Source organism: Carassius gibelio, chromosome A5, assembly GCF_023724105.1.
Source record: "Carassius gibelio isolate Cgi1373 ecotype wild population from Czech Republic chromosome A5, carGib1.2-hapl.c, whole genome shotgun sequence".
In the NCBI taxonomy this organism is placed as follows: Eukaryota; Metazoa; Chordata; class Actinopteri; order Cypriniformes; family Cyprinidae; genus Carassius; species Carassius gibelio.
The window spans coordinates 571488-585517 of NC_068375.1; positions in this window are offsets into that span (position 1 = coordinate 571488).

Sequence of the window (14030 nt, forward strand, 5' to 3'; positions counted from 1 at the left end):
TAAAGTAAGAGCTATCCAGCTCAAGATTCTTCACAGAGCTCACATTTCTCCTTCCCAGCGTAGCAGATTTAGGGCTGATTGCTCTCCTTTCTGTCCCAAATGCAAGACAGAAATAGGTAGTCTTACTCATTGTTTGTGGTTTTGTAACAAGATACAGAGGTTCTGGTGGGGAGTTTCTGAAGAACTGAACAAAATTTTGGGGGTTACTTTGGTTCCAGATCCAAGGACTTATTTGCTGGGAGTGTCTCCTCCTGTGGGTCTTGATAAGTGCAAAATTAGGCTTTTTAATATTCTGATTTTCAGTGCAAAGAAATGTATACTTTTAAAATGGATATCAGATAAGGCTCCCTCCATTAGGATGTGGCATCAAACTATTCTTGAATATCTGTCGTTAGATTACCTGACTTGTATTGTACATGATAAGACTGAAAAGTTTCATAAAATTTGGGAACCTTTTATGACATATGTTGAATTTGACATTGCTTCCATCCTGACAAGAGGATTTATCTGAGGGTATTATAATCTCTAATTTTTTTTTTTCCCGACTTAGTGAATTCCCATGTATGTGTATAGAAACTATGTAACCCTTACTTTTAGGGTGTGAGCTGATATTGTTTTTTTTTTTTTTTTTTTTTTTTTTTTTTCTGCTTTTTGTTTTTGTTTTGTTTTTGTTTACCTGTTATTGTCATTATATTATCACAATTTTGTAAGGATGTTATTTCTTTGTGAAAAGTGCAAATAAAAAAAAAAAATTAAAAAAAAAAAAAAAAATGGCTGATTCATTCAATAAGGAGGTAACATAGAGGGAGGCAGGCGGCAAGGAAGTCGACCGGAAGTTGAAGTCGGCTGGGTGCCGCCATCTTGTAGCAGAACTTCACTTGCGTTAGCATCCCATTGACCTCCCATTCATTTTGGCGTCACTTTGACAGCGAATAACTTTACATCTGAGGCGTTTAAAGACTCCAGTTGTCCATTATTTATTTCTAAAGATACACGACAATGTATAAAGGGCTCCATTACCTTCTATGTTACATTATGGCCCTGTAGAAACAGTTTTTGTAAAAATAGGCTAACGATTGCATCATGACCACTCGATTCTCTGTCGCATTACCGTACAGACAGGAGGAGAAGCTCGCAGGCAATTAACTTAATATGGCGTACTGGCGTTACATTTTAAAATACTATACAAAATAATTAATCAGAATACGTACTCCTGCTCACTCACGCCAAAGAACTCCCCGCTCAAGCTCGCCGTCTCTGCAAGATTAACGATGGCAGTTTGCACGCACAGCTACTAGAAGATTTACATCCGTCAGACAGGTTGCTGATGTCGTCAAGCTTCGTTTGAGTCTGCGCGTCAGAAACGGAAGTGCTAAAAATAGCTAAAAATGGGCTTCACTTGTCTCAATTGAGTTCCAATGGGGTCGCTGTGTCCATTTCTTTTACTGTCTATGGAGGGAGGTAACCATTTTATAAATGGCTCACTGAATCATTGACTCATTTAAAAATGTAACAAAAGACTGTTGCTCGGAGATGCACGACTGTTCTGCTTTGGCTTTGCTTAGAATTATTTTTGTTTGAAGTGAAGTAAAAATCCACAATGTCTTTTAAATGTAAGTCAGTTAATATTACTTGTTTATTTAACTGATGTATAAAATCAATATCACATTTGCAATCGAGCTGAAAGTCGGAAAAACATCACTCCTGGTCGTGTGATGTTGCACATATTATACAGAATATTTATATTTTTTGTATTGCAATGTTTGTTTCTTTTTGTGTGATGTTCTTATAGTTTTTATTTCTCCGCAAGTCAGACTGCACGAGCCTCAACTGACTCGATCTTGGCCATTTCCAGGTCAAATATTCCATCTCAAAACACTTGAAGTGCATAAGCTAGTAACAATGAAGAAATATCAACATTACAAGAATATATTAAAGGACATGAAATTCCCAGCAATAACTTTGGTAGGTCAAAGATTTCCATTGACAGCAAATTAATCCGTGGTAGGCAGAGTTTACACTGAATAGTGACATTTTGCCATGTCTTTTAAATTTTTTTTAATGATGTCTGAACATCCAGTGATTAAAGGCTGCGTTCCCCTCCATATTCCAATATCTTGCTGATTTCTTCTGAGCGCGATTCTGACACCCCTCCCCCTCTCCGCCGGAAAAACTAGAAGAATCACTGAACGTATATAAGCGGCAGGTTTATTAGGAAAAACATAAACATAAAAAAAAAGAAACTTAGGAGAATCTATGATTTGTGAACGACTTATTACCATTGTGTAAATAATATGTAATCATGTAATCCATAAAAAAGTAACTGTAGTCTGATTACGAGTATTTTAAAAAGTAGTTTACTCTAATTACAAGTACTTGAGTTTTGGAATCTGATTACGTAATCCAGATTACATGTAATCCGTTACTACCCAGCTCTGAATTACAGTTAGCTATAAAAATGATTACAATTACAAAGGGGTTACATTTTAACACATCCACATACAGATTTAACTTCTGTGAAGTTCTTTCACAAATTGCAATGACTATTCTGAGACACAAGGCCCTATAATTTCCGCGATGCAGAAAACACAATGTGGTTCATTGAATCCAGTCATAAAAACAGAATTCCTATATCCTAATACGGACAGAATATGCTAAATTTTGGATGAATAAATCAAAAGTAGGTCAGTACACTTGATTCAAAATGCGATATAGACTAGTGTCTGTGGATATTAAGCCGCAAAAAGACAATATATGAAAATTGCACATTCTGCGTATCTGTGGACTGGATACAAGTAAGACTTAATTAACTACATAAACACTTAAGCTAGTCTAACACACACAAACACACATAGGAAAAAGGGTTAAAGCTTTAAAGTAAAGATATGAGAAATAAAAACATGAAGCTATCATAAAATTTGATATTCAGCAGATCTACAGCCTTAATGAAACATCAGTTTCTTAGTTCAAACACACCTTTGTAAAAGGGGCATATGATCCTTGAGACAAAAAAATGAAAAATAGTCCAGATGTATTTTGGGACTCCAGCTGGTCTCTGAGTTGATAAGAAAGACCAGTTCGAATCAGAGGATCTTGATGAATGGAAAGTCAAGGCCGAAGGCCTGGCACAAGCTTAGGGTGGTTAATAAAGGCTCTTAGCTCAGCATCTTCTCCTGGAATTCCTGAATCTAAAAGAAAACTGCCCTGATCTGGTTCAGTGATCTATATAGGGTGATGATGTCACACCCTCAGGATATGAGGGAGCCAATGAGGAATGGTACCTTTTGGAGTGAAGTTTTACAACTCTGTCTCTAGTATGGTTTCTTGCATATGAAATTAGACTGGGGGGTTCAAGAGAAGATTCTTTAAGATTCTTATAAAATGAATGTGTTGCATAGGTATCAACATATAATATACACTATAATTTAGATCATGAAGATACAAACTCATAGATACCAAACATCATATACATGACTAGTGATCCATCATAAGTATGCATAAAACATATACAATAAACAAAAGACAATATACAAGAACAGCAACAGCATACACAATACCCTAAAGTATATGTTAATTAAAATAAAGTTTTTTCTATGAATTCATTAGAGAAGAGTCCCTTTTTATGAGCATTATGTGTCTGTTTTTGAGAGACTTGAGTTACCTAGTGTTATCAGAAAGTTTGCCTTTTGTTGCTATGGAACCAGATGCCTGTTCTGCCTTTCTTGAGGTGATGGTTGCATTTTGGGGGAAAGTCCATAAATCCTTTGGTTAGACAAGGGGGCATTAAATATTATTTGTTAAATATAACAAATAGTTGTGTGTCTGATTGGTCCAAATGCTACATAATTCCCCCCTTTCGATCGCTGTTGTCCATCCAATAGACAACAGAAAGTGACGTCAAAGGGGCAGAGCGATAGGACATACACCTGCCACTCACGGCTGGGAGACAGTGGTGGCTCTCTGGCTGTCAGTGCATCCAGGAATGGTGCTGTGGTGGATGGTGTGCTGTGGTTATGTAGGCTGCAACATTTTGGTCCTTGAGCCTATGCAGGTCAAGGCTGTGTCACCTGTCATCCTGAAGTGAGTTGGTGTGGGTAGGATGGTTGTTTGTCTATGTTTTTAGCTAGTAGGCTATCCATGGTACCCATGATGTGGAACAGTCAGGTTATACTCTCACTGGTGAGAGTGCAGGTGGGTCCAGGGATTGCAGGGAATTGCTATTTAGATTATGTAGTGTGCAGAGAATTTCAGACTGACCTAATGTTGATGGCAAAAGAGCAGCAGTTGGTTGTTAGCTCTCTGTTTTCCTCGAACATCACTGGAAATTTGATGTTTGCGGTGTTGCTTGGCTCTTTTGGCGGCACCGACTTGAGCTTGCCTGAGTTGTGTTGGTAGAGATTTCACTGTTGGGCATGTTGGCCCGTTGATTCATCCAACGTTGTCTGGCTTCTGGGGTGCCGACTGGTTTTAAGGGATGCTCCTCCCTTGGAGGGGTCTGATGAAGTGAAAGTGACGTGACATTCAGCCAAGTATGGTGACCCATACTCAGAATTTGTGCTCTGCATTTAACCCATCCGAAGTGCACACACACAGAGCAGTGAAAACACACACACAAACACACTGTGAACACACACCGAGCAGTGGGCAGCCATTTATGCTGCGGCGCCCGGGGAGCAGTTGGGGGTTCGGTGCCTTGCTCAAGGGCACCTAAGTCATGGTATTGAAGTTGGAGAGAGAACTGTACATGCACTCCCCCATCCACAATTCCTGCCGGCCCGAGACTCGAACTCACAACCCTTCAATTGGGAGTCTGACTCTCTAACCATTAGGCCACGACTTCCCCTTATGCTGTGTTGCGTTGGGCAAGGAGTCCGAAGTTTGTCCTCCCCATTCCTCTTCAGTTGAGTTTTATTAAAATATCTATTTTTCTAGTGTTAGTAGCTCCTTTAAGTAGGCATGTCCAAATTTCCTTGTGTAGCTTTTGTTCGGCACCTGTGTGAAGGGTGTGTAGGAGGATGTTGTGGACTGCTGTTGAACATACCATGGTGTCTGCAGGATGAGGATGCTCTTTTCCATGGCTTCTCCCAGTGGTTGGTCTGGAACCTGGGTCTGTTGCCATGGAGATGGCTCAGTCATGCACTCATGGCTAGTGGCTTTATGCAGAAGGGCCTTGCATTATGGCAATCCTGAGTGCCTTCTGCTGCCTGCTTTGGATTCTGTGATGTGTAGTTCAGTGGGGTCTTACAAACACCTTTAGTGGAGGCCTTGTGTTTGTCAAAGGCCTTCTGTGTCAGCTCACGCAGTTGTTGATTAAGCATTGTGCGGCAGGCCGTGATGCCTAAATGGTGACTTACAATAGGATGGAGGTTTCAGAGGAAAGTCTCTTGAAGCTGGTGTCCTCCTCCATGCCAGGGTAATTGTGAGATCTGAAGTAAGTTCATCGAAGTCTGTGGTAGTAAGCATGGGGATTTTTCATGCCTGCCCTGTGTGGTGTCTAGTTGGCAGCTATCAGTCCATGTTCAGACTCTGGGTCTGAGAATTCTTTTATGATGGCTTGTTTAAGTTGCTGGTGAGGCCACTCTCAGGATCAGTTCCTTTGATGTCCTCAGGGTCTCTGTTGCTGAGCAAGGACTTGGATTTCAGCTCGGGGTGCAGGTGACATTCACAGGCATTGTTTCTGTTTTCCAGAATAAAAAAAAAAAATATATATATATATATATATATATATATATATATATATATATATATATATATATATATATATATATATATATATATATACTGCAGCTGCAGAGGTCTTCAGGGAGCTAACTTGAAGTGTCCGGCAGAAGGCTTCGGTTCCCCCCTTCACAGCTGGTGGTGTGATGTTCAGCATGCTATCTTTTACATGAGATCATGCACAGTTGGTAGGACTGTTTCAGTTCTCTCTCTCTCATTAAGTTACACATATGCTGTTTTTATCAATGACTGTGTGAAACAGTTCTCTTTCCAAGTCCTGTCTGATGACTTTTTCCATCTGCGCTTGGTCTCCAGCAGCTGTTAGAGTCTCTTGAAGACTGGTGATTTCCTTCTGTTGCACCATTCTGTAAGGTTCTTTGCATTCATTCTGTGATTCCTTTATTTGAGCAGCTTTCAGTTCTCTATAGAACGCTTTGACTTCTCTTAAGGGTGTTGGCCATGGAGATGATGGTGCTGGTCAGCTCCTGGTTGTTTAGGCTGGGTGTCAGGTGTCCACTTGTGTCACAGTATGACTGTTCCTTTCTCTGCCATTGCAGGTTGTTGGCTGCTTTGGGCTAAAGGATGTCCATCACAGTTCTCTGCTGGGTTTCCAGGTGGTACTGTTGAGCTGGCAGGGCTGGATATCTGTGGAATGTTTGCGACATACTGGCACACTTGTGGGAACACCATAGAGAGAGAGAGAGAGAGAGAGAGAGAGAGAAGACAAATGCAAGTACATACAGAGGTGTAAAGCTATCTGTATGGGGAACGGCTGCATAGGCCGTGTAAGGTGTGAATAACTGGTAAGGACAGTTAGTGAGATAGGGTTCTAAGAACACAAGGAGATGATTTGAGTAACTTTGTTGATAGGGCTGTAAGCAGGGGTCAGCTAATAACCAGGACATACATGTGGTGAAACTATTACTCAAAGCACTGATGGTTCACAGGTTTGGTCACTATGAAGGTATCGAATAAACAAAACTGACATAAAATCAGGAAGAGACAGAAGGAGAAGGAGTAGCTTTTCGTAATTAGTTTAAGCTAGGTGATATGACTAAGCAGTTATCACTTGTTCAAAGGAATGCAGCAGTGTCATAAAACCTAGGAAGACTGTTAGCTACACTAGCAGGGACACAACAAATAAAATAATATTTAAAATATAGCTGCAAGCAGCGATGGCAGCCTCAAGCCATCAGTGCGAACGCCACCCCGGTGGCATCAGGTAAACTGTGCCCAGCGGGCACATGCAGTTAAAATAACCCTCTGGCACTCAGGTTTTAAGGGATATGGCAGATAAAGGGTTAATCTGAATCATCTAGACTTTGAAATCACAGTCACAGAACAATGTGTGATTTTTTTTTCCAAGCACATTTTACCAATTCCAAACAATATCAATCTTAATAACTACCATTATTTTTTATTTAATCATTTATGAGTGTCCATGAAAGCTGGAAGAGAAAAACTCTTTATATTCCGGTGTGTATAATTATAAGGCATGTTTTCTTTTACACATGAAATGAGACCAAAAAAAAAGAGATATCTATCTCAGACTCAAACTCAAACCCTAACCCTAACCTAATACAAAAATTGCCAAGTTAAGACATGACCATTGAAAAAAAAAATGACTGGGTCAGCGGTGTCAAAAAACAAAAACAAAACACAGTTGGAGAGGATATGAGAAAAAAGAATTGCACAAGAATTAAGAACTAATGTGAAGATAAATTCTTAATCAATGGATAGGAGGTGGAATAAAAATGAGCTCCTAAATCTTTATGCCAGATTCTGGAAGATATATTCCTCAAAGCTTCGTATAAGAGGAGGTGGTGCTGGTCCTTCAAGAGTCACTCAAAACCCATCTGCTATTAAAGCCTACATATAAAGTCTTAATATATAGTATTTCACAATACTTCATGCTATTCTAATTAATTCATTTTTGGGATTTTTTTTCCCAAGCAAAGTCTCTTAGAACCTGACAACTTGTAATTCTGGAGACACCATGAAAGTTGCAGTTCTGGAAAATGGTGGCACTGTAGACTTAATACTCCATGATAGTTTCCCAGTAAGCATTTTCCTGTCTGCAATTAATGTAGTGATCTAATTTTTAAGATTTCTTGTGGAGATTTAATAATTTTGGATTTCTCAGTCTGAGTTATAGGGAAAAAATGAGCCTATGCAGGTCAAGGCTGTGTCACCTGTCATCCTGAAGTGAGTTGGTGTGGGTAGGATGGTTGTTTGTCTATGTTTTTAGCTAGTAGGCTATCCATGGTACCCACGATGTGGAACAGTCAGGTTATACTCTCACTGGTGAGAGTGCAGGTGGGTCCAGGGATTGCAGGGAATTGCTATTTAGATTATGTAGTGTGCAGAGAATTTCAGACTGACCTAATGTTGATGGCAAAAGAGCAGCAGTTGGTTGTTAGCTCTCTGTTTTCCTCGAACATCACTGGAAATTTGATGTTTGCGGTGTTGCTTGGCTCTTTTGGCGGCACCGACTTGAGCTTGCCTGAGTTGTGTTGGTAGAGATTTCACTGTTGGGCATACTCAGAATTTGTGCTCTGCATTTAACCCATCCGAAGTGCACACACACAGAGCAGTGAAAACACACACACAAACACACTGTGAACACACACCGAGCAGTGGGCAGCCATTTATGCTGCGGCGCCCGGGGAGCAGTTGGGGGTTCGGTGCCTTGCTCAAGGGCACCTAAGTCATGGTATTGAAGTTGGAGAGAGAACTGTACATGCACTCCCCCATCCACAATTCCTGCCGGCCCGAGACTCGAACTCACAACCCTTCAATTGGGAGTCTGACTCTCTAACCATTAGGCCACGACTTCCCCTTATGCTGTGTTGCGTTGGGCAAGGAGTCCGAAGTTTGTCCTCCCCAGTCCTCTTCAGTTGAGTTTTATTAAAATATCTATTTTTCTAGTGTTAGTAGCTCCTTTAAGTAGGCATGTCCAAATTTCCTTGTGTAGCTTTTGTTCGGCACCTGTGTGAAGGGTGTGTAGGAGGATGTTGTGGACTGCTGTTGAACATACCATGGTGTCTGCAGGATGAGGATGCTCTTTTCCATGGCTTCTCCCAGTGGTTGGTCTGGAACCTGGGTCTGTTGCCATGGAGATGGCTCAGTCATGCACTCATGGCTAGTGGCTTTACGCAGAAGGGCCTTGCATTATGGCAATCCTGAGTGCCTTCTGCTGCCTGCTTTGGATTCTGTGATGTGTAGTTCAGTGGGGTCTTACAAACACCTTTAGTGGAGGCCTTGTGTTTGTCAAAGGCCTTCTGTGTCAGCTCACGCAGTTGTTGATTAAGCATTGTGCGGCAGGCCGTGATGCCTAAATGGTGACTTACAATAGGATGGAGGTTTCAGAGGAAAGTCTCTTGAAGCTGGTGTCCTCCTCCATGCCAGGGTAATTGTGAGATCTGAAGTAAGTTCATCGAAGTCTGTGGTAGTAAGCATGGGGATTTTTCATGCCTGCCCTGTGTGGTGTCTAGTTGGCAGCTATCAGTCCATGTTCAGACTCTGGGTCTGAGAATTCTTTTATGATGGCTTGTTTAAGTTGCTGGTGAGGCCACTCTCAGGATCAGTTCCTTTGATGTCCTCAGGGTCTCTGTTGCTGAGCAAGGACTTGGATTTCAGCTCGGGGTGCAGGTGACATTCACAGGCATTGTTTCTGTTTTCCAGAATAAAAAAAAAATATATATATATATATATATATATATATATATATATATATATATATATATATATATATATATATATATATATATATATATATATATATATATATTCTGCAGCTGCAGAGGTCTTCAGGGAGCTAACTTGAAGTGTCCGGCAGAAGGCTTCGGTTCCCCCCTTCACAGCTGGTGGTGTGATGTTCAGCATGCTATCTTTTACATGAGATCATGCACAGTTGGTAGGACTGTTTCAGTTCTCTCTCTCTCATTAAGTTACACATATGCTGTTTTTATCAATGACTGTGTGAAACAGTTCTCTTTCCAAGTCCTGTCTGATGACTTTTTCCATCTGCGCTTGGTCTCCAGCAGCTGTTAGAGTCTCTTGAAGACTGGTGATTTCCTTCTGTTGCACCATTCTGTAAGGTTCTTTGCATTCATTCTGTGATTCCTTTATTTGAGCAGCTTTCAGTTCTCTATAGAACGCTTTGACTTCTCTTAAGGGTGTTGGCCATGGAGATGATGGTGCTGGTCAGCTCCTGGTTGTTTAGGCTGGGTGTCAGGTGTCCACTTGTGTCACAGTATGACTGTTCCTTTCTCTGCCATTGCAGGTTGTTGGCTGCTTTGGGCTAAAGGATGTCCATCACAGTTCTCTGCTGGGTTTCCAGGTGGTACTGTTGAGCTGGCAGGGCTGGATATCTGTGGAATGTTTGCGACATACTGGCACACTTGTGGGAACACCATAGAGAGAGAGAGAGAGAGAGAGAGAGAGAGAGAGAGAGAGAGAGAGAAGACAAATGCAAGTACATACAGAGGTGTAAAGCTATCTGTATGGGGAACGGCTGCATAGGCCGTGTAAGGTGTGAATAACTGGTAAGGACAGTTAGTGAGATAGGGTTCTAAGAACACAAGGAGATGATTTGAGTAACTTTGTTGATAGGGCTGTAAGCAGGGGTCAGCTAATAACCAGGACATACATGTGGTGAAACTATTACTCAAAGCACTGATGGTTCACAGGTTTGGTCACTATGAAGGTATCGAATAAACAAAACTGACATAAAATCAGGAAGAGACAGAAGGAGAAGGAGTAGCTTTTCGTAATTAGTTTAAGCTAGGTGATATGACTAAGCAGTTATCACTTGTTCAAAGGAATGCAGCAGTGTCATAAAACCTAGGAAGACTGTTAGCTACACTAGCAGGGACACAACAAATAAAATAATATTTAAAATATAGCTGCAAGCAGCGATGGCAGCCTCAAGCCATCAGTGCGAACGCCACCCCGGTGGCATCAGGTAAACTGTGCCCAGCGGGCACATGCAGTTAAAATAACCCTCTGGCACTCAGGTTTTAAGGGATACGGCAGATAAAGGGTTAATCTGAATCATCTAGACTTTGAAATCACAGTCACAGAACAATGTGTGATTTTTTTTTTCCAAGCACATTTTACCAATTCCAAACAATATCAATCTTAATAACTACCATTATTTTTTATTTAATCATTTATGAGTGTCCATGAAAGCTGGAAGAGAAAAACTCTTTATATTCCGGTGTGTATAATTATAAGGCATGTTTTCTTTTACACATGAAATGAGACCAAAAAAAAAGAGATATCTATCTCAGACTCAAACTCAAACCCTAACCCTAACCTAATACAAAAATTGCCAAGTTAAGACATGACCATTGAAAAAAAAAATGACTGGGTCAGCGGTGTCAAAAAACAAAAACAAAACACAGTTGGAGAGGATATGAGAAAAAAGAATTGCACAAGAATTAAGAACTAATGTGAAGATAAATTCTTAATCAATGGATAGGAGGTGGAATAAAAATGAGCTCCTAAATCTTTATGCCAGATTCTGGAAGATATATTCCTCAAAGCTTCGTATAAGAGGAGGTGGTGCTGGTCCTTCAAGAGTCACTCAAACCCATCTGCTATTAAAGCCTACATATAAAGTCTTAATATATAGTATTTCACAATACTTCATGCTATTCTAATTAATTCATTTTTGGGATTTTTTTTCCCAAGCAAAGTCTCTTAGAACCTGACAACTTGTAATTCTGGAGACACCATGAAAGTTGCAGTTCTGGAAAATGGTGGCACTGTAGACTTAATACTCCATGATAGTTTCCCAGTAAGCATTTTCCTGTCTGCAATTAATGTACTGATCTAATTTTTAAGATTTCTTGTGGAGATTTAATAATTTTGGATTTCTCAGTCTGAGTTATAGGGAAAAAATGCCTAATTATTCTGCACACCTGAATATTAGGATATTTTTTTTTTATCTCTTCCAGCCTTCATGGTCAACTACGTACAGTATATATCACACTCGTTGCCTTCTCTAGTGCAACTCAACCAAAGTCTCATCCCATTTGTTGATATTTGTGATATCACAAATTCCAGGAAATATTTGTTGTAGTCCAAACAAGTTGTTCGTTGTAGTTTTTAAAATGTGATTTTTGTTAAATTAAATTTCTCTTTTTGAATTGGACTTTGAGCTTTGTAACTTTGCAGAACTTTTTTATGCTGAAACAGCAACACTACAGACTAACTAAAGTTGACAAAGTGAAAAAGCATAAAAGCACTCATTTAATAGACATTATTAAGCAGTTCATAAATACAGCTATAAATATTTTGTTATTGACCATATATATAAAGTTCAATCATTGTATTTTCACACTTTAAGGATCAATTTATCATTTATAAATTATTGCATTATTTACAAACCAGTTATTAAGGAGTTGTCAGTGGTTTATGAGATCATTAAGAAAGTGAAATTAATTAATTAACTATTTTAGTGTAAATATATAAATCTTATTATTTAGACAAATGAAAATAGTTGGTCAGTTTGTTAATAACCTCTTTATTACCATGTATTCCAGCAGTAATTCATTCAGAGTTTTCTTTATTTTCATGACTATGAAAATTGTAGATTCACACTGAAGGCATCAAAACTATGAATTAACACATGTGGAATTATATACATAACAAAAAAGTGTGAAACAACTGAAAATATGTCATATTCTATGTTCTTCAAAGTAGCCAACTTTTGCTTTGATTACTGCTTTGCACACTCTTGGCATTCTCTTGATGACCTTCAAGAGGTAGTCACCTGAAATGGTCTTGAAGGAGTTCCCCGAGAGATGCTTAGCACTTGTTGGCCCTTTTGCCTTCAGTCTGCGGTCCAGCTCACCCCTAAACCATCTCGATTGGGTTCAGGTCCGGTGACTGTGGAGGTCAGGTCATCTGGCGCAGCACCCCATCACTCTCCTTCTTGGTCAAATAGCCCTTGATGCCTTCAGTGTGACTCTAAAAATAAAGAAAACTATTTGAATGAGAAGGTGTGTCCAAACTTTTGGTCTGTACTGTATATATATATCAGGTGCTCTAATTAAACATAGCCACAGCACCAAACAAAACCTGCCCCCCCCCCCCCAAAAAAAAGAATATATATATTTAATATATATATATATATATATATATATATATATATATATATATATATATATATATATATATATATATATATATATATACAGTACCGACCAAAAGTTTGGAAAGATTACTATTTTTAATGTTTTTGAAAGAAGTTTCTTCTGATCATCAAGCCTGCATTTATTTGATCAAAAATACAGAAAAAAATTAATATTGTGATATATTATTACAATTTAAAATAATTGTTTTTAAATGTATTATACTTTAAATTCTAATTTATTTCTGAAAAAATTTGCCATGTGACACTGAAGGCTGGAGTAATGATGCTGAAAATTCATCTTTGCATCACAGGAATAAATATATATATATATTTTTTAAGTATATTCAAATAGAGAACTATTATTTTAAGTTGTAATAATATTTCACAATATTAATGTTTTTTCCTGTATTTTTGATCAAATAAATGCAGGCATGATGAGCAGAAGAAACTTCTTTCAAAAACATTAAAAATAGTAATGTTTCCAAAGTTTTGGTCTGAACTGTATACAGGGGCGGAGTGGGACCAAAAAATCTACCGGGAAATTTCGTTAACCACCGGCCCTCGGTGGTCAAAAAAAAAAAAAAAAAATGCTAAAAAAATATATACTACTAACGTCATAACCCTTTCAAAAATATTTTAAATATATTAAGAAAGCCACCGCTACTGGTCACTATGGTTAGACTGATTTGTTTAGATCCAGTGAAATTGCTACCTTGACAACACCACGTGAGAGGCGTTCACACCGCCGCTGACTTGAGCTTCCAAAGTGACCGGAAGTCATTCATTTTCAATGGAAGCTGGCTTCTCTCAGCTGCAAGAGCGTCAAATTCCTTGACGTTGCGTTTTGAGTGACAAGAGCGTCAATCCGAGAGTTGAAAGTGGCTCAACTTTATGGTAATAATGAGCTATGATGCGGTTCAGCGACAAAACACCAGCAACCAATCGGAATATAGACGTCCTTCGCGCTGGCTGATTCCGCAGAAACATACGATGTAAACTTTCGTTACTACCAAAACATTAGTTCCAAGAAAATGGAGGTTATTGCACTATTATATATTTTCATCTGTTAGATCTTACTGGGAATGTCGTCAGTGGTGCTTGCATCACTATTTACTCTTTTCACTAACCTTAATTATTAAACTCCGGTTGTTTGGGCTATTAATATGAA